The sequence below is a fragment of the Pogoniulus pusillus genome, chromosome 8 (genome assembly GCF_015220805.1).
Source record: "Pogoniulus pusillus isolate bPogPus1 chromosome 8, bPogPus1.pri, whole genome shotgun sequence".
In the NCBI taxonomy this organism is placed as follows: Eukaryota; Metazoa; Chordata; class Aves; order Piciformes; family Lybiidae; genus Pogoniulus; species Pogoniulus pusillus.
The window spans coordinates 32,237,153-32,260,174 of record NC_087271.1 but is presented as its reverse complement, the minus strand read 5'-3'; the positions used below and the strand labels follow the sequence as shown (position 1 = coordinate 32,260,174).

Genomic DNA, 23,022 nt, shown 5'->3' with positions numbered 1-23,022 from the left:
ATACATCTGGCTTTTGGTGTCACTGACTGCAAATTTCCTCTGAAGTCATATTCTCTCCTGACTCTCAGAATCACTTTTCCTCTTGTGACCTCCTCTGTTTCCACACACCCCTTTGGATCAGGTGCCCCAGTGTCCTCCCTGCATCTCCACCTGAGGCACATTATTCATCCTTCTTTGCTACCACCTGTGCCCTGCTTTCTCTGTCTGTGAGCCTCTGGAACTCCTGCCCTCTCCTTCCTCCCATGTAAAGGACACAGATGTCCCCTGGGGTGCCTTATGAAGACCACTTCATCTGCCTAGAGGCTTTAGCTAGCACCTACAATTGTGCTGACCCCAACTCTTAATGGGTGTATCTCCATCTTGCATCTCAGACAACCTCTACCTTCTCCTGGGTACACTTGAGAGCTGCTAATATCACCTGCACTACTCCTCTCTTTTCCTTGCAAGGCCTTGCATTTCCACAGTCTGTTTTCCTACTGGGAACATTGCTCTTTCTTGCTAGGTTTCTTCTGCTTTCAATTCTCCAGCCTCATCTCACCACCTCAAAACTCCTAGTGGTCACGAAGTCATAACATTTAGACTGTTGCTGCAGGACATGCAGAAGATGTACATCTGAGAGAGAGCACCTAAGGATGCTGTGAGGTTAGAATAGGAATTTTTTACTTGTCTTGTATTTTCTTACATACTTCAGACCATCTGTGGAAAGCTGTCAAATGACTACTTGGAAAACTATCATAAAATCTTGTTATTTTACTAAAAACATTTCATTTACCAGGCTTAGATCTGAGAACTCAACAAAATGCTAGCAGTTTTCTTGTGCCTCCCAGTTTTGCTCATCTTTATAGAACAAGGAGGTCCCATAGCTTATTGTGTCCCAGAATCATCCTGTACCCCATCAAACTTTTGAGCCTCCATTTGGCTGCTGGCTTGGCACATATTAAACCTTGTTGTAGTCTCAGGTCCACATGTGCTTGCTAATAGAGCCTGGGGTAATTTTCATGTGCGTTCTCAAGTCAGTAAAAGTGTGACAGCACTTCATTATTTGTAGTGACACCTCTGGACCCTGAGATCAGTACATTGCCATGTATTTTTTCAGCATTTTTCCAGTGTTCTTTTAGGTTTGGTTTGGTTTTGGTACATTGCATTGTCCTATGATTCATGTATTTGCACTCCAGTTATCCATCTCCATCCTCATAGCGCGCTTCAGCAGCATCCTGGATACATTTGAAAATAGCCTTGTGAACATCTCTTCCCTGATTTCCAGTATTTGGGAAAGCTTCTGGTATCTGTTTCATTTCTAAATGGCATTTTATGGTGATGCTGGCCTGGAGGACACTGACAGCCCTATATCCCCATGGAGTTTCCTCTCCTTTAGTTTCAAATCTCTGGAAAAATTCTTCCTTGTGTACTGTTACTCTCAATCCTCTCTTTTTTTTTTCCCCTTAGATTTTTTTTCCTACATGGAACAGCTCATTGTAGCTGGGCTTACTGTAGAATTTCTTCTTCATATCTGAAAATCTGCTGCTGAACCTACTTTCAAGTCCCTTCCAGCCCCTAACATCAAAATCTTTTTGCATGCTCTTTCTAGAGTGTTGATGCCTTTGTCGTTCTCTCTTCAACAGTTTAGCCTGGAGAAGAGGAGGCTCAGGGGTGATCTTATTACTGTCTACAACTACCTGAAGGGGCATTGTAGCCAGGTGGGGGGTGGCCTCTTCTGCCAGGCAACCAGCAATAGAACAAGGGGACACAGTCTCAAGTTGTGCCAGAGTAGTTATAGGCTGGATATTAGGAAGAAGTTCTTCACAGAGAGAGTGATTTCCCATTGGAATGGGCTGCCCGGGGAGGTGGTGGAGGCACCGTCCCTGGGAGTCTTCAAGCAAAGCCTGGATGAGGCACTTAGTGCCATGGTCTAGTTGTTTGGTTAGGGCTGGGTGATAGGTTGGACTGGATGATCTTGGAGGTCTCTTCCAACCTGGTTGATTCTATGATTCTATGATTCTCTCTTTTCTCTTCAAAACCAGCCATGCAAACCTTCCCTGTATGTGTTCCTCTGCAAAATAAACTCCCTGGTTAGAAAGTGATTGACAGGTACCCACACTTCCTAATTAGGTAATCATAGAATCAGTCACCTTTCTAGCTACCAATACCAAGCACAGCCATTATAAGAAAAATTAACTCCATCTCAGCCAGACCCAGTACATCCAGATAGATCACAAAAGAAATGCTGAAGGGACATGTAGGCATCCCTTTCTGCCCATCACTGTGTTTGGAATATGTTTCCACTTGCCCTAATCACAAAGCAATTGAAAAACAAACAAATAACCAAGCAAAAACAACACCAAAAAAAAACCTCCAAACAATCAAAACCCCTTGTCTGCAGTGGTAAATTGAAGCTGTCCTATCAGACCACATTATAGCCAGCTACAGACTGTTACATTCTTAGTTACATCAGAAAAATCAACATCCGCATGGCTTCAGGACACAATGCAGTTGATTTCCACATGCCCTGACAGAAAAGGGAGAACAGATCTTGAAAGCAAATGGAATCTATCTTGGGAAGATGCCCATTAAGATGCTCTTCTTCTCCCTGGCATGCTTACCCAGCATCCAGCCTTTCCTTGTGGGAGATGAGGACAGAGGTAGGCCAACCACTGCAAGGCAGTAAGTTGATCCATCCAGAGGCACTCAGCCTTTCTCAGGCTCCCCAGCACGCTTTAGCCCCTGCATATCCTCCTCTCCATCTATCAATTCTGTTGATGGGCTGTTTTCAGGGTGAAAGAGTAAGCAAGTGCCTTGATGCTTTGCACATCTAGCTTTGAGCATGTCACATTTAGCATTCCCAGTCTTGTTCTACTTACCTGACACCATCTGCTGGTTCCAACAGCTCTGTGAAGGAAAACAGAAGAGAAATCATTGAACAACCCAACCACAGCTGTAGTACAACAGGTGGGGCTGGCCACCATCAGAGGGAGCAGGGAACCTAAGATGGTTCAGGACCTAGAGTGAGTGGTGGGAACCCCAGCTGTAAATAACTCACTGGTCCCTTTGTCCTTCCAGATAACAGCTTTTCTGTGGTGCTCCATCATGGATCAGGAGATGACTGCAGTCTTTGACTAATATCTCCCAATAAGTCTTATAAAATAGCTGCTTTGTTCTAGCTCTGGGAGAGTTCTTGTTTCCATGAGGCCACTCTTGCAGCACAACCAGCAGAAACATTTCACCTTTGCAGTTTTTACTTTATTACTACAAAGACACTCAAAAGATGATTAGGCTTTGGAAGTAAACTCTTCTCCAGCTACAACTGTTCTCTGATCTGGGTCAGGGCAAATCATACTAAGAGGTTGCTGCAAGCCGTCCAGGGAGCCTGTGTGGGAAGGTATTTCTGCAGCCTCTTCAAATGATGGCTCAGATTCTCAGGCAAGCCAGACTCCCACTGAAACGAAGGAATGAGCTTCTCAGTCCAACCTAAACCCTACCAGCGTTTGCTGGGCCGAGCGACATGAATTGTCCCTGGTCGCCGGCAAATGGTCTGTCAGAGCAGGGCTGCTGGGTGGCGCCGCTGCGGGTCGCGGATGGGCGTGCGGCACCTGCGCGGGGTGCTGTACGCTGGGGCGGGGAGCTGGCACACCGCGGCCACCAGCTCCGGCGTGGCAGTGGCCCCACGGAAACGCTGGCTGAAGGCCGAGCGGTCGGTCGGTCGGTCGGTAGGAGGCGCCCGGGCCATGTGCGAGGTGAAGATGCCGAGTGGAAGGGGCCGGTGCTGCCGCGCGGCGAAAGTCCCCCAGCTCGGTACCGGCAAAGCCTGCCGCGTTCAGAGCTGAGCCCACCGCTGGCGCCCCTCGGACCATTCCGGCTTTGCTCTAGTGCAGGTAACCATGGCAGAGGACGTCAAGGGGCTGATACTGACAGGTCAGCTCAGGGAAGCTCAAGCTTAAGCTTGATCTTGAGGTTAGACCCTGCCGTCGGCACAGACACCACTCAGAGCACTGCCTCTTTTCATCGCGGGCTTTAGACCTTTACAGATCGCTCTGCGCTGCGCTCCGGGAGCATCACTGCTACCCAAGGGTTCGTGATAACGCTCTGGGACAGGGCAACAGTTTCCTGTTGCCATGACCATCAGGAATGGTGTGGTCAGCAGGAGCAGGGAGGTCATTCTGCCCCTGTACTCTGCACTGGTTAGACCACACCTTGAGTCCTGTCTTCAGTTCTGGGCCCCCCAGTTTAGGAGGGACATTGAGATGCTTGAGCGTGTCCAGAGAAGGGTGACGAGGCTGGGGAGAGGCCTTGAGCACAGCCCTACGAGGAGAGGCTGAGGGAGCTGGGATTGGTTAGCCTGGAGAAGAGGAGGCTCAGGGGAGACCTTATTGCTGTCTACAACTACCTGAGGGGTGGTTGTGGCCAGGAGGAGGTTGCCTCTTCTCTCAGGCGGCCAGCACCAGAACAAGAGGACACAGCCTCAAGCTGCGCCAGGGGAAATTTAGGCTGGAGGTGAGGAGAAAGTTCTTCACTGAGAGAGTCATTGGACACTGGAATGGGCTGCCCGGGGAGGTGGTGGAGTCGCCGTCCCTGGAGCTGTTCAAGGCAAGGTTGGACGTGGCACTTGGTGCCATGGTCTAGCCTTGAGCTCTGTGGTAAAGAGTTGGACTTGGTGATCTGTGAGGTCTCTTCCAACCCTGATGATACTGTGATACTGGGACCAGTAGGAAAGGCAGCCACAGGACAAAGTGTGCTTTGTTAAAGCTGTGTCTGGTGTATACCTACACTGTGAATGAACTTCAGACTGGCATCAGGTGTTTAGCGCCTATTTTCTTTCCAATTAACTTTCGTGGTCAGGAAAGCATTGCACACCTAAATATTTAAAAGATACTACCAGGGTCAGAAGGGAGAAAGGCAGGCACAGGAAAATCCCAGCCTACATACAGTTAATGGATTTATTCTATCACTAGGGATGGAGGAAGTCACAAAGACTTCTCAGCTCATGGAATTTTAAGTGGATAGAGCCTCTCCAGGACCTGTCCTATTTACACCTCTGCCCTCACTCACCTGTGTGCTAGTCTGAAGCTAGCTAGAATGTTTTGGTGGGAAGAACTAGATTACAGGCTGTGAAAGGGAAACAATGGTGATGTCTACTTCACTCATAGGCTTGCTGAGATGTATAAGAACAAGAACACAAACATAGATAACACAGTCACTGTCTGGGCTTTGGGCTGAAATTCTCTCTCTCTCTAACCTAACCTGCCATCTGTGTGACTAATCCATCTCCTTCCTAACCACACCACCCCCCACCCCCCACCCCCCCCACTTCAGCTGACCCTCTCTACTACCTGAAACATAAGGCAAGATCTTGGGTAAGGTTGAGGGATAGGAAGAGGGTGGAAGGGTGGATGGGAGCCCCTCCTGGGGAGTCAGGTTTCTGGGAGGGCTGTTGCATTTCTGTATTACCTTTTTAACTTGTATATTTCTGTCTATAGCTGTATATATTGTAAATATTTGCTTGTATATTCTGCTAAGCTGTAAATATAAAGCTCCATTCAATTTCCAGAGCCACTGAGTCTAGCCTGGGTGATTTTCCAAAGTGTGGAGGGGTGGGTAACACCCAAACCATCACAACCTGGAAGGGCTAGATGATGGGGGGAAGTGAAGAACCATAGCACTGTTGAGGCTGGAAGAGACCTCTAAGGTTGTGCTAGTTTGAAGCAGGGTAGAATGTTTTGGTGAGAAGAACTAGATCATAGGCTGTGAAAGGAAAACAGTGGTGATGTCTACTCCCCTCAGAGTCTTGCTGAAGAAGAAATGAAAACATTAGATAACACTCTTGCCATTTTGTCTCACTTTCTGGCTGGGCTTCTGACTGAGCTGCATCTCCCTAACCTCACCTTCCACTCATCTTTGCTTCTTGACCTCTTGGCTGAACCTCTATTCTTCCTTGGGACTGGGCTAAGGTTGAGAGGGGCAGGGGGAAGGTGCAGGGGTGGTTGAGAGCCCCTCCTGGGGACTCAGGTTTCTGGGAGGGCTGTTGTGTTTCTGTATTACATTTACCTTGTCTATTTCTGTCTATAACTGTCTATACTGTAAATATCTGCTTGTATATTGTGCCAGCTGTAAATAAATAGCTTCATTTATATTCCCAGAGACGGCTGAGTCTAGTCTGGGTGATCTCTAAAGTGTGGGGGGGTGGGGGACACCCAAACCATCACAAAGGTCAAGTCTCTTGCCTAGAGCTTGCAACCCCACCACTGCTGCTAAGCCACTACCACTAAACCACATACCTAAACAGACGTCATGTAGTGCCCTTACCTGCCAACAATGAATATGGCTTATGCTGAGCAGCTGAGTCCACAAACAAATGACTTTCTTTCTCCTATGAACACAATTTGCTGGTTGATAATTTTTCTTCCAGCTCTTTCCTCTCAAGGAAAGGGAGGAGATTCTTATTCAGTGTCATCAGTAAGCTCTGCAAGGCAGATACCCAAAATCACCAGCCCTCCACACTTGCTTCACTGCTGCAGTGAATACAGCTATAATGTGGACTTTGCCAGCAGCCACAACTCTACTGAAACACCTGAAGATCATGTGCAGCTTCTCGATATGCCACTGAAACCTGCGTGGAAACCAGAGGAGAGGAAGGGCCCACAGGAAATGGAGGAGAGGCTGGTAGTATAGCTGCAGAAAAACAGAGCATGATTTGCCCACCTGCTACTTCTGAGACACCAAAGTTTCTGAGACAAGTTTCTGCACAGAGCTGCTAGTCTCCGGAGACTGGTCCATGCAGAAGCAGCATCTGGAGAGCAGAGAAGGCACCTAAGGAAGTACTTGAGATCTGCAGTCCTAAAGGTGGGAGTGGAGCATAAGGGATGGTTAATTCAGAGAGCCAGCAAAAAGGAGAGGAAAAGAAAACCATGAGCAAGTGCTAGTGATTGTCTCTGAGTTAGCTACAAGTCCTAGATCATCTGTTTTCTCTCTTTAGGAGCTCTCCATTCTGATGCCTTCCAAAGTGACAGGTGACAACTGGGTGCCACTCTGTGCTATCAAAGGCAGGTTAGCTGTGACTGAACAGGACAGTGTTATCCCCTCAGGTGCTGCATGAGAGATTGGAGACAGCACTCATCTACCTAGCAAGAGATTACAGGATAGAATGCTACATATCTTTGACTTTTTGCTATTATTTTTAAACAGCACTCTATGTTGCTGGCCTGGTCTCCCCCAGTCTGCCTGTGCCTGTCACCCATCTCAGCTTTGTTTCTTGATGGAAGCTGCTGGATCACCCAGTACCTCTGAATGTCTTCCTTTGGGTTGCTCTAGGCTCAGTATTCCACTCTGGGGAAATGAACCCCAGATCACACCAAATTCACATGAGCTTGTCAGCTGTGCATAGGCAGGTGTGGAAGGGATGATGCTGTGCAGGGATAGGGCAGAAGGGTACCTACCACACACAGCAAGTTCCAAGCAGGCTCCAGCAGTGTACAAGCACAGCCTGTCCTGAACACTGGATGGGGTAACAGGAATTACCTCTCTGCAAGAAATGTGAGTGGTACAAAGAAGGCAGCTTGCAGGTTAACCACCAAGAGGCCAATGGCAGCACAGCTATTCAAAGACCTTTGCTCTGAGCAGCACATCCTGCTGGCAGAAGAGGCAAGAATTCTGGCCTCAGGGTACTTCTTTAAAACATCACACTCTGGTGTGTGTTGAATTCAGACACCGTTAACTGGGTTTAACTTACTCTTTACCCTCCTGAAGACAGATTAAGAAAGTGGAAGACTCTCCAGTCAATGCAAATTAATCCACATGAGGGTTATTTGTACCAGTAAATTATAGGGATTTGAAGATGTGCTGCATCATGAGCCTCCCCTGTGGACTTCCCATTCATTCAGACACCTTGTCTCGAGACATTTCTGCATCATGGATGTATATTTTCACTCTCCAGAGCAGGAAGGTTTTTCAGATCTCCATGTGTGGCTGCTCCATACATCTCCCTGTGTTAATGGCTTCACCTCACACTACTTCCTTTTTAGCAGCAATGCAAATCAATAAAAGATGCCCATATGATATAATTACACACAATCATGATACATGGTCACTGACCGACCCAGTTTCCACTTATCAAGGCTTCACAGCCTCAGTAATGTACGACTGTCCACAGAGTTAGAGCACAATTGCTTTGTCCCTTGCATTTTCAGGGCAGTGCAACTCTCTGCCTGCCTTGGCCATGCATTGAGGTTTACTTCCATAAACCTGAGAAACCTTCTGTTAGTTCATTGGAATGGGCTGCCCAGGCAGGTGGTGGAGTCACCGTCCCTGGAGGCGTTGAAGAAGAGCCTGGATGAGACACTTAGTGCCATGGTCTAGTTGATTGGCTAGGGCTGGGGGATAGGTTGGACCAGATGATCTTGGAGGTCTCTTCCAACCTGGTTGTTTCTACAATTCTATGATTCAGCTAGATTCCTTTCCCAGTGCTTTGGAAAGCCTCTGCTATTTTCTGTCTCGGCCTCAAAGCTGTTTTGACAGAAAGTGCCATCCTTTTTCTCCTTCCAGGAAGCTGTGCTGCTGGGTGAAGGACTTCCAGGTTCTTATCAGGCTCTAATTTGGCATTTTACTGTGTTGGCCTTTATTTCCCCCCCACCCCGCCCCCATCTGCTCAGTTAGACTCCAAGGCTTCCTGCAATTCAGTGATCCAAGAATCCAGGTCACCATTTCCGTCAGAGCTGCTTCCTCCTCCACCTTTGCTGAGCTGCTTACAGATCTTCTTCCTTCCTGGGCAGACCTCTATGCTCCTCAGGCTGTGCCTGCAGATGGGGTACCTCCCTCCTCCTCTGTACACAACGTCTCCAGCTCCACTTATGGCTTTCCTCCTTGAATTAGTGGCAACAATCAATTGCACAATTCCTGCCAGAAATATTGCTTTGATGCCTGGAGTTTTTGAGACTCAACACTCTTCAAGGGTCCCTAAAGTAACAGCAGCTGCTGACAAGCTTTGTGCATGGATGTGAAAAACCATCCAATGCGTCTCATTCGTTCACATGCGCTCCACACAACAGACCAGGACTTTGTGTCCTCTTTCCTCATGCTTGTGTTAAGGTTTGTGGTGCACCCAGAGACCTGACTGACACTGGAATCCTCAAGACTTGCATCCCTGCCCATGGCCCAGCAGTTCCATTTTGGGAAGCTCCCAGGCTTGGCATGATCCCATTGTAGTTGAGGCTGGATCTAGGTGTGTCCCAAGCCAGTCCTAGCTCACTGGCCTAGATGGAGGACTGACTGGCCAGGACGGGCAGAGTCTACTGCTGCCACCAGCCCTGGGAGCCACGACATCGCCAGCCTGGCTGTACCCTCCTGGCATCATGGCCCACATGGCCCCACTTGCTTTCCTACCTGTAGCTCCCAGCTGCTCACAAGGCCCACACCCTTCAACTCCATTGACCTCCCCAACGCCACAGCTGTAAGAGTCCATGCTGGTGCATCCTTCCCCCAGCTACAGACAGCAGCCCAGTAGTATGCAGGAAGTACTGGAGGGGCTGCCTGCTCCCAGACATCAAGATTTGATTTCATGTGTTTTGCCAGTCTCCAGCACATCATTGTTCAGGGTCAGATGCACCCAATCCCATTATAGCTTCAAGTATAAGCTCTCACAGAGAGAGTGATTTCCCATTGGAATGGGCTGCCCAGGGAGGTGGTGGAGGCACCGTCCCTGGGGGTCTTCAAGAAAAGCCTGGATGAGGCACTTAGTGCCATGGTCTAGTTGATTGGTTAGGGCTGGGTGCTAGGTTGGACTGGATGATCTTGGAGGTCTCTTCCAACCTGGTTGATTCTATGATTCTGTGATTCTATTTCCATCACTTCTCTTTGTCATGCAAACCACTGTTTCTGCCAGAATAGTAGCAGTGTTCCACCACAGCATCTGTGCTGCAACAGGACAGCTGCTGGCTTGTATAGATCTGTCTCCACATTTTCCACCTCCCTACATTTCCATTGGAAAGAAAAGCCTTACCTCTTGTAATTCATCTATTGACTGCTGATAAAAGCCAGTTCCTAGAGGAGTCTGCTCCACAGACCTATCTACGCTGAGATTCCCATGAATAATTACTCAGTCTGTCAGTTGGGTTGGGGGGGGGGGGGGGGGCGAGGTGGGGAGTTCCTTACCTACAGGTGTTTCTGTGTCTTTCTTACATCCCTGTGGTTTTAACGTGATAGCACACAGAGGCTGTGCTGTGAACAAGTGAAATTGCATGGTGCAGCTTCAATAGAAGCCCCTGACAGGCTCTAGATTTTGTGATTCAAAGGTATTCATAATTCAGCAGGAGGCTTTCAAAGTGCATGCATATGTACATACATTCTGCTTTTCCTTTGATTTAATATTTTGCTGCTTTTCAGAGGAAGTAGCTACTCATCACATACCTGAACTGGAAATATTTGCATTTCTCTTTCCTTCCCCCCTCCTCCACTTGCCTGTTTTTCAAATTGCATTCCAAGGACTCTCTTTTAAATTCCTGTTTCTATTATTTAAAGACTCCTGGACATCTCTTCTTTGCTTCTGCTGTGTTATCTATAATCCTTTATTGATGTCTGCAGTCCAAACCTTTTCCCCTCTGGATAGTCCAAAGTCACTGCAATACAGGACTGACCTCTGTTCTTTGGTCCCATTAAAAGCATCTGAGACCTTTTTTTATAGATGCAAATAACTGCACACTGCTGGCATCCCCTTTTCCCTCTGCTTTTGGTACTAAAGATTTGCAGTAGTGCACCTGAGAAAACAACACTCTCCATTAGACCTTATTTCCTAGCACTTACATTCAGTTCCTAATACCCTCTTTTTTTTTCCTCTTACGTAAGAATATGATTCTGCTTGGCCATTTTCTACAAGGGAGAAAAAATCCTTTAGTGTGCTGGAAAATTTCATTATATGGAGATGTCTGTCCTTACACCTAGGCAACTTGACAGGCCTGAACAAAGTAATTCTCAGAGGCAATGTCCAACAGCAACACAGAAAAGGAACAAATCCAAACAACAAACCCACATTTGACATTCATAAAGCAAAACAAACCTGTAAATGGAGCAACTTACTGAATATCTTGCTCTGGCTCCTGTCACCAAACCTGGTTTACTCTTGCCTGCAGGAGTTCAGCCCCTCAAGCCATGTCACTCCTGTTTCCCTACCGAGTGCCCAAAGCCCATGACATTTTCTCAATCTGAAGGCTCCTTCCCAGAGCCTGGGGCCAGCCTATTGATGTCCTTTAGCAGCCCTAAGTCAACACTGGTGCTACAGCACCTGGTTCTTGGGCACCCTTTGTTGTACCATGAGCAAATCCAGTGTACAGGGGGAAAGGAAGAGTGAGGATGGCACTGTAGCTTTAAAAAATATTTATATATATACACACATATAAAGATATTTAAATGTTTTATTTAAATATAATAATTGAATATATTATTTATTATATATATATGTATATATATATGCAGCTTCCTTTATTCTTGAGACAGCAGCTGATATTGTCTGGGATTACCCATGACACTTGGATCAATAAAACAGTCTCTGTCTGCAGGGAGAGGAACTGTAGAGCTGTCCTGGATGGCACTTGGACCATGACTACAGCCTGCAGACTCTGCAGCTGGTGGCTTTATACTGCAGCTCAAGAGGACAGCCAGTTTCCAGGGGCTGTAGTTCTCATGCCATGACAGCTTCCATGTCAGACTCCCATTCAAGTATGTTAAAGACTTGCTCAGGAGAAAAAGAGTTTCCTCATGCTTAATCCTGACTACCTCCCAGTGAGCATGGCATATAGTACTCAGCTTTGCCAGATGAGTTGGGCAAGTGCCTCAGGAAAAGAGACCAGAAAGAAGACAGAAGAGACTGCATTTTGTGGCCAAGGAGATCTACTTATCTCCCAAGAGCCTGCAGAGCACTGGTCCATCTATTTTTCTTCAAAGAAAAAAAGCAAACATAAATGTTGTGGTAGGACTGATAGGCTCAAAATAGGCTTATACATGTCCTGCCTTGCCTAGGCATGTTTTTCTGCTCCACCAGAGAGGCAAGCGAGAGAAACGGACACAAAAGAACCTGGAGCCACTGAGTCTGGCCTGCCCAGGGTCCTGTGGTGTAAGGTACACACACTTAGCTTGTGCCTGCCCAGTGCAAGGCCCATGCTGCTTTGCCCAAATTAGGGAACAGCGAGCCTATGGCTTTGCCTAATCTGGTAAGGTTTGGCTAACTGCCATCCTGATTGGCTGTTCTGTGTCCAAAGGGCAATTAATCTCAGCCCATATTGATAAAAGGAGATAGGCAGGTGAACAACCTGCTTTGGCTTCCCTGCTCTTTGCCATGGTCTCTCTGCTGTGCCCAGCCATGCTGCTATTGCACACTGCCTTATTGCTTGCCTGGTAAACTCCACTGCCATGAGTTACCAGGAGCGGACCCTGGATACCTGCATGTGATCAGCCTGTGTGGCCAGTGTGACATCATGTTGAGACTGCACAACATCTGCCTGCTGCACCTGAAGTCCTGCTTAGAATTCCTGGACATATACACAGATCATCCAGAAGAAGCCAGGAGACAAGGTCAGAGATTGTCTGCATCCTTTCCCCAGAAGCCAGGAAGGTTCAAGCCTCAACGTCCAACAAGACAGAGTCCCCTGAAAGCATTTGGGCACTGTCTGGACTGGGGCTAGCCCCCACGAGTGGGTAACAATAATTTATGAGTAAATGCTTAAATGTCTCTTTGTAATTCTCTACTGTCTTCTGCCATAGAGCAGAAAGAGCTTGAGCCCAGCTACTGGGCAAGTGGCATACTGACTGGGCAAGCAGCATACTGACTGCAAGCGGCATTTGACCGCAGAAGCTTCTCTTCCAGTTCAATTCATGTTTATGTATTTTGCTGGTTATTCCTAGATCTAGATGTTATCCATGGAAAGTATCCATGACCGTGGAAGAACTGAAATATTATTAAGATGAGTGGTGAGAGGTGGCAAGAGTTCTGAACAGCAAAATTAACAAACAATACTGATGTTGGAAAATATCATCTCGCATCAATTGATTTCCCCTCCCCGCAACAAGAACGCAGCAAGGAAACCTTTGCTGTCACTTTTATAGTTGGCATGATGACAGTTCCCAATGGCATTACAGTGCAGGGATACTGTAGGAATTGCTGATCTAGAGCTACTTTTCAGACAGACTATTTTAAAAGCCTCTTTATCTCGTGCTGCCAGTGCTTTGTACAGTGGTTCTGGGCAGTGTAACCATACCCTACTGGCCTGCAGGCACCTGGGGTTTCCATGTTAGCCAAACCTCAGGTAAAGAAAGCAGCATTCTCCTGGCTGGTGACATGTTGTACAGAACTGCAGCACAGGGACTGTGACTCTGAGCAGTTCAATAAAGCTATGGGCTTTCTGTGTGCTGGCTGCTGTCACGCAGGCTGTGCCTGATATCCCTCTCCCTGGCAGCTCTCTGTGGGATGTCCCCAGTCTGTCCTGTGGCTTGAGAGAAGCCTAGGAGTCCTAGTTGGTAGCAACAAGTCTGTGTAAGCATAGAATCATAGAAGCAACCAGGTTGGAAGAGACCTCCAAGGTCATCCAGTCCAACCTAGCACCCAGCCCTAGCCAATCAACTAGACCATGGCACTAAGTGCCCCATCCAGGCTTTTCTTCAACACCTCCAGGGACAGTGACCCCACTACCTCCCTGGGCAGCCCATTCCAATGCCAATCACTGTGTGAAGACCTTCCTCCTAATATTCAGCCTAGACCTCCCCCAGCACAACCTGAGACTGTGTCCCCTTGTTCTGTTCCTGGTTGCCTGGCAGAAGAGACCAACCCCCACCTGGCTACAGCCTCCCTTCAGGTAGTTGTAGAGAACAATGAGGTCACCCCTGAGCCTCCTCTTCTCCAGGCTGCACACCCCCAGCTCCCTCAGCCTCTCCTCACAGGGCTGTGTTCCAGGCCCCTCACCAGCTTTGTTGCCCTTCTCTGGACACATTCCAGCTCTCCAGCCACTCTGTCCCCAACCTGTAGTGCTGCTTGGGGTTGTTGTGGCCAAAGTGAGGGACCCTGCACTTGGCCTTGTTAAATCTCATCCCATTGGCCTCTGCCCAATAGCTGTTAGGAAGCTGCCCTAAGTGCTTAGGTAAGAAATGTCTGGTCTTAAACAGGCATAGCTCTGTGGCTCTCCAGTGCTAAGGAACATTTATGTCACTTGTCGTTGTGTGTCTCCTCTCCCCCCCCAAAAAGCAACAAACAAACAAACCAACAACCCACAAGCCAACCAGAAGAGAAGTAATGGGAACCAACCCCCTGGTGCTGAGTACTCTTACAAACTATGGTAGGCATCACAGACACCTCATGGATCTACCAGGGGAAGCAGCTGTGGTTTTAATCCTGACATCAACCACCCAAATCTGTAATTAGGCAAAATGCTCTTTTGGAGCTGTCTCAATATCTATAGTAAGGCTGCCTAAAGTGTGCAATTACTTGGACCCCTCTGTTCCACCGAGGCCAGGCTGAGGATGGCCATGGCAAGCTCCTCACAGCCACATCACTGCTCTACAGCCCAGGCACAAGTGGTTCTGGAGAGTGCAGACACTTGAAACTCAGCCCTGGACACTCTCAGGGATCAGGGACATGGCTGGCACCATACCCTTGGTTCTTGTGACAGTTTCCATACCATACTGAGAATGAGTCTCAATGTCCTTTGCCACTGAATTACTGAGTATTGCAACTGCTGTTGTCTTCCTGCCACTGTCTGCTCTGCAAGTTGCCTTACTCTGCTCTGAGTCTACCTGAGAGGAGCAAGAGAAATGCCACTTGACAGTCAGATATTTTTCTCCTGAGTCCTTTCCAGCTTCTTGAATCCTCTCCCTGTTTTCAGACTTGCATCTGCTGAAGTAATTCACAGTTATGTTTAGGTTTTGCATTACCACTAACTCCATTACTTCATGGATTTGTTCTCTCATCAAGTTCCTGGGGCTGCTGATGCCTTGCCAGTTAATTTCTCATATATTTCCTCTCAACTCTGAATTGAATTACCGAGCACACATAATGAGGCACAATAGGAACAAAAAAGGCAGATAAAAGCTGACACAGACCAGATGCCACTTCCAGCCACTACAATACCAAGAGAGAGTGTGGGTAAATGTCAGGTGAATGAGAGAAACCAGGACACAGACAAACAGCTTGCCAGGATTTGATCATTAGCTCCTTCCTCGGGGGGCTTGGAAAATTCCCTGCCCTTAGGGCATGACCATTTCTCAGAGCTTCCCAAGTGTTGTGCAGTTAAAGCAAGACATTGAAAAGGAGCTCGTTTGCATTAGAAGAATGTTGAATAGTGTGGAACCAGTGACCGAAGGAAGAGCAGCAGCAAAGACCATCCTAAGCATCAGGTGAGCAGCAGCGACAAAAAACACTCCCCCACACACTATCATTCCCTTTCACCTTCTCAGTAAGATACTCTGTCTGTCCTCCAGCCTATTCACTCTCAGTTACACCAACCTTCATTCATTAGCGCCTGCAGCACTGCAGCACTGCAGCACATACACACACACAAAGCACTCAGAGCCCAGGAAATGTTAATTCTCCCCATCAACAGCACCACAAGCTCCATTTTCTTCTCTGGCTTCCTATGGAAAATCAAATGAGCGTCCAAGCCCTTCAATTCAAGGCATGTGGTGACAGGGACTCAGGAGCTGCAGGGAGCAATGCAAGGCTGTGGGAAGGAGCCTGTGGGCAGGAGATGGCATTCACAGACAGAGGTGTCCAACAGCAGGGGTGTGGTACACCCTTCTCCAGAGCAAGACAGAGATCCAGAACTCATCCTGAGTGCAAATCTACCTCCTCCACAGCAAATACTCACCAGCACAGAGGATCCCATCTGCATAGACTGCACCATACCACGCAGCCCAGATTGCTTGGTACCCAGCTGCAGTGAAGCCATTTAAGCACAGCACTGATCCTAGGCCAAAGCCCTGCACCTGCCACTTTGGCTTTCTGATTTAACCTGCATCAATACAGCTGGCCTTGCATCTCCTTCCAGAGCAGAGAGCAACAGCACTGCCTTCAGCACCTTCGAAGCAGAGTCCTTCATTCTTTATGAGCCTTGTGGAGTATGTGAGAAGAAAAACACGTGCACAACTCATGTGTGTGGTAAAAACAGGGCTTTTCAACCCCCTTCTCATTCATTTTCTTGTTTCTGAGCCCTGATGTTCTGCCTACATTTCAAATACATGTAAATATGCAAATAAATAAATGTATGCCTTTTTTCTCCCAGGTCCCATTTTGTCTGAGCTATCTGCTGTAGCAAACCCAGCTCCTTACCCTCCTGCTGCCTAGAGCAGGACCCAAGGCTGACAAAAGAAAATCAAGCGGTGGCAGCTGCCCCGCTGCTTGCCAACTGCCTGCAAACCAAGGCTCTGCCTTTTGGATCTTGCACATCCATGCCACCAGCCTTTTTGGACCTCTCACATACCCTCAGCTTTGTTTTCACTGTACTACAGAAGGCCTTGGAGAATAAATATCAAGAGGAATGTGCTGCCTACACCATTCTCTGCACCTTCCTCTTCCTAGCCTTGTTCAAATGAGCCAGCAGTGTGCCCAGGTGGCCAAGAGAGCCAATGGCATCCTGGCCTGCATCAGGAACAGTGTGGCCAGTAGGACAAGGGAGGTTATTCTGCCCCTGTACTCAGCACTGGTCAGGCCACACCTTGAGTCCTGTGTCCAGTTCTGAGCTCCTTGCTTCAAGAGAGATGTTGAGGTGCTGGAACGTGTCCAGAGAAGGGCAATGAAGCTGGTGAGGGGCCTGGAGCACAAATCCTATGAGGAGAGGTTGAGGGAGCTGGGCCTGTTTAGCCTGGAGAAGAGGAGGCTCAGGGGTGATCTTATTACTGTCTACAACTACCTGAAGGGGCATTGTAGCCAGGTGGGGGGTGGCCTCTTCTCCCAGGCAACCAGCAATAGAACAAGGGGACACAGTCTCAAGTTGTGCCAGGGTAGGTATAGGCTGGATGTTAGGAAGAAGTTCTTCACAGAGAGAGTGATTTGCATTGGAATGGGCTGCCCAGGGAGGTGGTGGAGGCACCATCCCTGGGGGTCTTCAAGAAAAGCCTGGATGAGGCACTTAGTGCCATGGTCTGGTTGACTGGATAGGGCTGGATGCTAGGTTGGCCTGGATGATCTTGGAGGTCTCTTCCAACCTGGTTGATTCTATGATTGCAACTCAGCTTATTCTATGAAATATGCTCTGAAATGGTTTACAGGCTTCTGTGAATATAGAAGTTCATTAGATACTTTTTCCTTCCCCAAGCAGAGTTTCATCTTGTTTCAAGGCTTCTTCATAGAAAGTCCACTGGCAGCAGCTCAGCTGACTGAAGTGGAAGAGGATTGGCAGTTCTTAGAGACCTATCCCTTTCTTTAAGTCCTTGTTAAAGTCATGTGAAATTATCTCGGGAGAACTGGGGATGTTGCCTTTTAATAACAAGGGATAAGGCATGAAATATTTGTTCAGAGTTTTTGTTTGTCTCTTTATTTTTCAACTCTCCAGATTTCCAGGCTCCCTTGATGAACTCCCAGGGTGAGCAGAGCCCACAGCTAAAAACTTACTGAAGAAGTGAAAACATAACATTTTTAACACAAGTGGGTTTATCACTTCTGTTTGCCAGAGATTTTATTAAGTGTTAGAAAAACAAGCAAAGCCTTTCACTGGTTTATTATCCATCAGTCAGACACTTGAGGCCCTCCAGTTATTTGCAATTTGTTTAATGAAAAATAAGCTGCCTTTTAATTCTGGTGTTCTTCCTGCGTAGTAGAAGATGAGGAAAGTGCAATTCTTCAGCCTTGATGCATAGTTTGCTTTTTAGATCCACCTTCTTCCTTCTACATGAGTCACTTCTGGCAGCTGGTAGAGGTTTCTTCCTCTCTGTGCACGAAGCAGGAGTTATCCGTGAGAGGTTTCCAGCATCTCTGGGAGGAGAAGTCGTCCTCACAGTGCACTCCTCCCCTGGCAACCACCTATGCCCCTGGTCCCTGTGCTATGCCCGGCCTTATCTGAGCCAAGTTTCCTACAGGCACTGTATCCCATGGGATTTCCAGCTCAACAGCAAAGGAAAGATGATGCCTTCAAAACCCTTTGCCCGCAGGCTCCCTCACAGTCCCACAGGGAGGTGAAAGGAAGTGACTGTTTATTAACAGAGGATCTCAATGTGAAAGAGCTGCAGAAAGCAGACCGTGGGGAGGCACTCACCAACACAGCCATGAGAGTTCTGTCTGAAAAATGGTTTAGCAGGAAAAAGAAGCTAAAAGTAGGGGAAAGAACCATGTAGGCCAGCACTAAGAAAGAGAAAAATACAGTATTCCCTCGTCTGACCTGATAATTGCTCTCTTTTAAGTCACCAGCCCATGAATCCAGCACACTCACTAAGGTGCTGTGATATAGGGCTGCTTTTTGGGTACTCTGCTGTGTTGAGCATTTGGAGTTCTACTTATGTACCCTGCTCATATGAGAGTATCCTGGCTAGTGAAGCTACTTGCTTTGCTTTTTAACAGCTGCAAAGATGTCCCTTCCCTGCTCCCTGGGGGAAGGATCTTGTCCAGTCAAGGATGTAGCAAGGTCACTGCACCACAGGGGGGTCCCAGCAGGACCCCACTCTGCACCTTTTCACCTTTGCCTGTGAACACACCCAAGCCCAGAGGTGGGTGGCAGCAGACACCATGGGCAATGAAGGAGCCAGAATTAAAGTTAGGGAGAGGAAGTTCAAAAATAACTGAGCTTTTCCTGTAAGTCAGGGTTAGTTATTTAATTCCTCCTGGCTGGTTTTGGTTTAGGGACCTTTTTCCCCACTCAGAAACAGGGAAGCAGGAGAAGCTTTGGGAAACAGACAAGGAAATAAAAAACCTCCTCTTTTGTCACAGTGGGAGGAGAAAGAGAGAAATGTTTAAGAGGAACTATATAAAGGATAAGAACTACTCCTAGATATCTATCAGATTTGAATTATGAAGGAAGAACAGAAACCGAGAACGTGAAAACTTCCCTACTCTCCTAATCCGGCTTTCAGCGCTGACATGTGCAGATGGATCTCTGCAGCCCTCTCTGGCACACACCCCTGGGCTGGAGTTGCTCTTTTCCCCATAGTCAGCCAGGGACAACTTAAGGGGTGGGAGCCTGGCTGTCTGCCCCAGAAAACCGCACAGCCCTGCTCTGCTTTCTGTGACCCCACTGTCTGCTGCCCTTCCACTCCGTGAGCTCTGGTCACAGCCTCACAGCTCCGCGGGGCAGTGCAGAGGTGGGCAGAGTGAGCTGAGGCATGAGCACAGCCAGGTTTTGAACAGCAGAAGCTGAGGGAAGAAGAGGTGAGCCCAAAACTGAGCAAACCAAACTGGTATGTTGCTGACACAGGGTGCGTCTATGCTGCAAAGGGCTCCTGTGGTGCTGTGCCACCTCCCAGCTTTACTCAGCCTCTGCAAGCTCCTTTCAGAGCCTGGCTGCTCTGGGACTTCACCCAGCTGCAGATCCCCTGGAGGGACTTAGTGGGTGAACCCAGCCCCTGCTCAGCCAGGAGAGCTGAGACAGCCTATTGTACATGAGTGCGATGAGCTACCGCAGTGCCGACACATCTAGGGGTGTGTGCTGGAAGTAATGTGTAAAGAAGTAGAGAAGGATCAGAGATTATCTTTACACCACAGATAGAACTACATTTCCTGCCTCGACTCACCAGATTGCTTACTGTCTGGTGTATATGGAGCTGTCACCTGGACCAAATCAGCATTCATTACACATGGAAAGTGGAAGAATCACAGAATCAACCAGGTTGGAAGAGACCTCCAAGATCATCTAGGCCAACCTAGCACCCAGCCCTAGCCAATCAACTAGACCATGGCACTAAGTGCCTCAGCCAGGCTTTTCTTCAACACCTCCAGGGACAGCGACTCCACCACCTCCCTGGGCAGCCCATTCCAATGCCAATTACTCTCTCTGGCAACAACTTCCTCCTAACATTCAGCCTAGACCCCCTCCAGCACAACTTGAGACTGTGTCCCCTTGTTCTGTTGCTGGTTGCCTGGGAGAAGAGACCAACCCCCACCTGGCTACAACCTCCCTTCAGGTAGTTGTAGACAGCAAGGAGGTCACCCCTGAGCCTCCTCTTCTCCAGGCTGCACACCCCCAGCTCCCTCAGCCTCTCCTCACAGGGCTGTGTTCCAGGCCCCTCACCAGCTTTGTTGCCCTTCTCTAAACATGTTCCAGTGTCTCAACATCTCTCTTGAATTGAGGGGCCCAGAACTGGACAGAATCCCTTAAGAACACTGTTGGCTGCATACACCTCTGCAGTACTGCACATGGAGTTGTGAGAGAGATTTCCTGGCAAGTCTTCTAAGATGCAGTGAGTGAGATGCTGGGTATCAATTTCTGACTTTAGTGTGTAGCTTGAGCCCTAGCAGAGGCTGGCACAGGCATCCCTGCTGGCACAGGCATCCCTGCTGGCACAGGTGTCCCACATATGGTTAAACACAAGCCTCCTCCTGGGGCAACAGCTGGAATCGTGTTCAGTGTGTGCCCTGTGAGTTACTTAGCCAACCCCCAGCATCATCTTTACTGAATTCTGCTTTTTTCACCCCAGAAATGGCCACAGTCCAGAAAGGGACTATCATCCATCCTCTGCCACACAAACCAGAACTGCACGAGGGCTGAGGTCTCTTGGCTCCTGCTGTCTCCACAGCAGCACTGCTCAGCATGCTCCTCATCTCAGCCCCTCAGCCCCTGCCCTGTATCCTTAAGATGTTGCTTGGTGTGTCCTCAGTTTCTCCCCTATCTCCATAATATCTACTGCTCATTGGTGACTCTGAAAGACTCTGAGGTCTCACCTCTCTTTCCCAGAGCCATAAATGGGAAAGCAAAATATTTAAATGTGAAGGCTTAGAAGTTCTGCAGAATAAACAAACTACTTTGTGTAGACTGCAACGAGTTAAAAAAATCAGGGAATCTCCAGAAGGAGCAATAAATCTGCCTTCTATTGCATTATCTCTGCACCTATGGCAAATAATACATTAAACACCTGAAGCCTGGAGAAGAGGAGGCTCAGGGGAGACCTTATTGCTGTCTACGACTACCTGAGGGGTGGTTGTGGCCAGGAGGAGGTTGCTCTCTTCTCTCAGGTGGCCAGCACCAGAACAAGAGGACACAGCCTCAAGCTACGCCAGGGGAAATTTAGGCTGGAGGTGAGGAGAAAGTTCTTCACTGAGAGAGTCATTGGACACTGGAATGGGCTGCCCGGGGAGGTGGTGGAGTCGCCGTCCCTGAGGCAGTTCAAGGCAAGGTTGGACGTGGCACTTGGTGCCATGGTCTAGCCTTGAGCTCTGTGGTAAAGGGTTGGACTTGATGATCTGTGAGGTCTCTTCCAACCTTGGTGATACTGTGATACTGTGAAAACACAGTGCTCAGGGACACCAGGTTATTAAAAAATGGAACCAGTCTCGCTGTCTTGGAAGGCAACCAAAACATTCAAGGCACAAGTAAGGATGGGATCCAAACCCAGTGAGAGAGCTGCAGGACTAGTAGAAGTGCCACATTAAAAGAATTCACTTTGAAGGCTCCTAAAACTGGAAACATCTCATCTATAATGAGAGATGGTTTAATACTGGATGCCCTTGGAGGCCTGAAACAGCTGTCAACGTGTGCTTATGGAGGGTTATGAGCTTTCTGAGCTGCAGAGGGAAAAGGGTGTGAAAAATGGAAATATGCTGGGGGTGGAGGCAGCTAAATATGCTTGGGGTGGAGGCAGCTTTGGGCCATTTGTTTGTACTCTGTCTGAATTCCTTGCTGGCTTTGTTTTTAAATAATCATTATCACAGATCCTCAACAGCTGAGTGATCTCCAATGGAAAACTGTCAAGGCAGGCAATGTGTAAGGAAAACATGCTCATGCATTAGGCAGATCTCTCGGGCATAACTTCTTCTAAACAAGTGCTGGATGAAATCACAGCTCAAATGGATGGATTTCAGTACAGTTTCCAGTCAATTATAAAAAACACTTTCTTGGAAAGCTGGGTAAATGAGATTTAGATAAGGCCAAGGCTTGTCTCTGCTGTCATCACAGGAAAACATACACACACACACACATTATTAATGACTGACTGGGGGGCACATTGCTCACTTTTGTTTGGATACCATCTCAGTCCATACCAAAATCCTGGCTGCAATTGCCTTTGCTGTGTAGAGAGCTACACCCAACCACTGGGATCAACCACTATGATTCTATGACTCTATGATGGGCTGCCCAAGGAGGTGGTGGAGGCACCATCCCTAGAAGTGTTGAAGAAAAGACTGTCTGAGGCACTTAGTGCCATGGTCTAGTTGACTGGATAGGGCTGGGTGCTAGGTTGGACTGGATGATCTTGGAGGTCTCTTCCAACCTGGTTGATTCTATGATTCTATGATCAGGCACCCATGAACACTCAGGGACTGTGGTACCTGGCTGTAAGTCATTTGGGTAGGGCTCTTCTCACCTCTTTCTGGCTACTTGAGATAGAGCATCAGTTTCTTGTTACTGTTCACCTTCCACCTCTAGCCAAAGATGAAGAGGGAGGAAGCATCCTGTGCCAACTGAGGGATATGAGGCAGAGGGACCTAACATACTTTTAACCAACCTACATTTGGAGCCTACTGTGCTGGTAGGGCATAAATCCTGCTAGCCAAAGATGAAGAGGGAGGAAGCATCCTGTGCCAACAGAGGGATCTGATGCAGAGGGACCTAACATACTTTTAACCAACTTACATTTGGAGCCTACTGTGCCAGTAGGGCATAAATCCTGCTAGGCTGGATTGCTCTCCTCCTCCTGTTTTGTGGGGTCTGGGAGTGGAATCAGATGAGCAAACAATAAGGGTTTGGCCCCAGGAAAAGTTTGAGGACCAGGGAGCTTAGCACCACATGTCAGGTGTCTTGTGCTGCCCTCAACATGCCTGTGTGGTCAAATGAGGCATGAAGCTTGAATTCATTGGCCAGAACAACGGTGCTAGTGCCTACTGGCCAGTTGCATTTTCAAATGAAGTATTTAAAGGGG

General features: G+C 48.1%; 1 long non-coding RNA gene across 2 annotated transcripts; it reads right to left on the bottom strand.

Moving 5' to 3' along the window:
* Positions 1–1,995: 1,995 nt before the first annotated feature.
* LOC135177902 (uncharacterized) lies at positions 1,996–15,928 on the bottom strand. 2 transcript variants are annotated; one of them, XR_010303230.1, is made up of 3 exons: positions 6,694–6,740; positions 2,859–2,886; positions 1,996–2,050 (listed from the first exon to the last, which is right to left on the bottom strand). It is a non-coding gene; the product is annotated as an uncharacterized LOC135177902 (long non-coding RNA). The 2 variants fall into 2 exon arrangements; XR_010303231.1 differs by lacking the exon at positions 6,694–6,740 and adding an exon at positions 15,831–15,928 and having other exon boundaries at positions 1,997–2,050.
* Between the last annotated feature and the right edge of the window lie 7,094 nt (positions 15,929–23,022).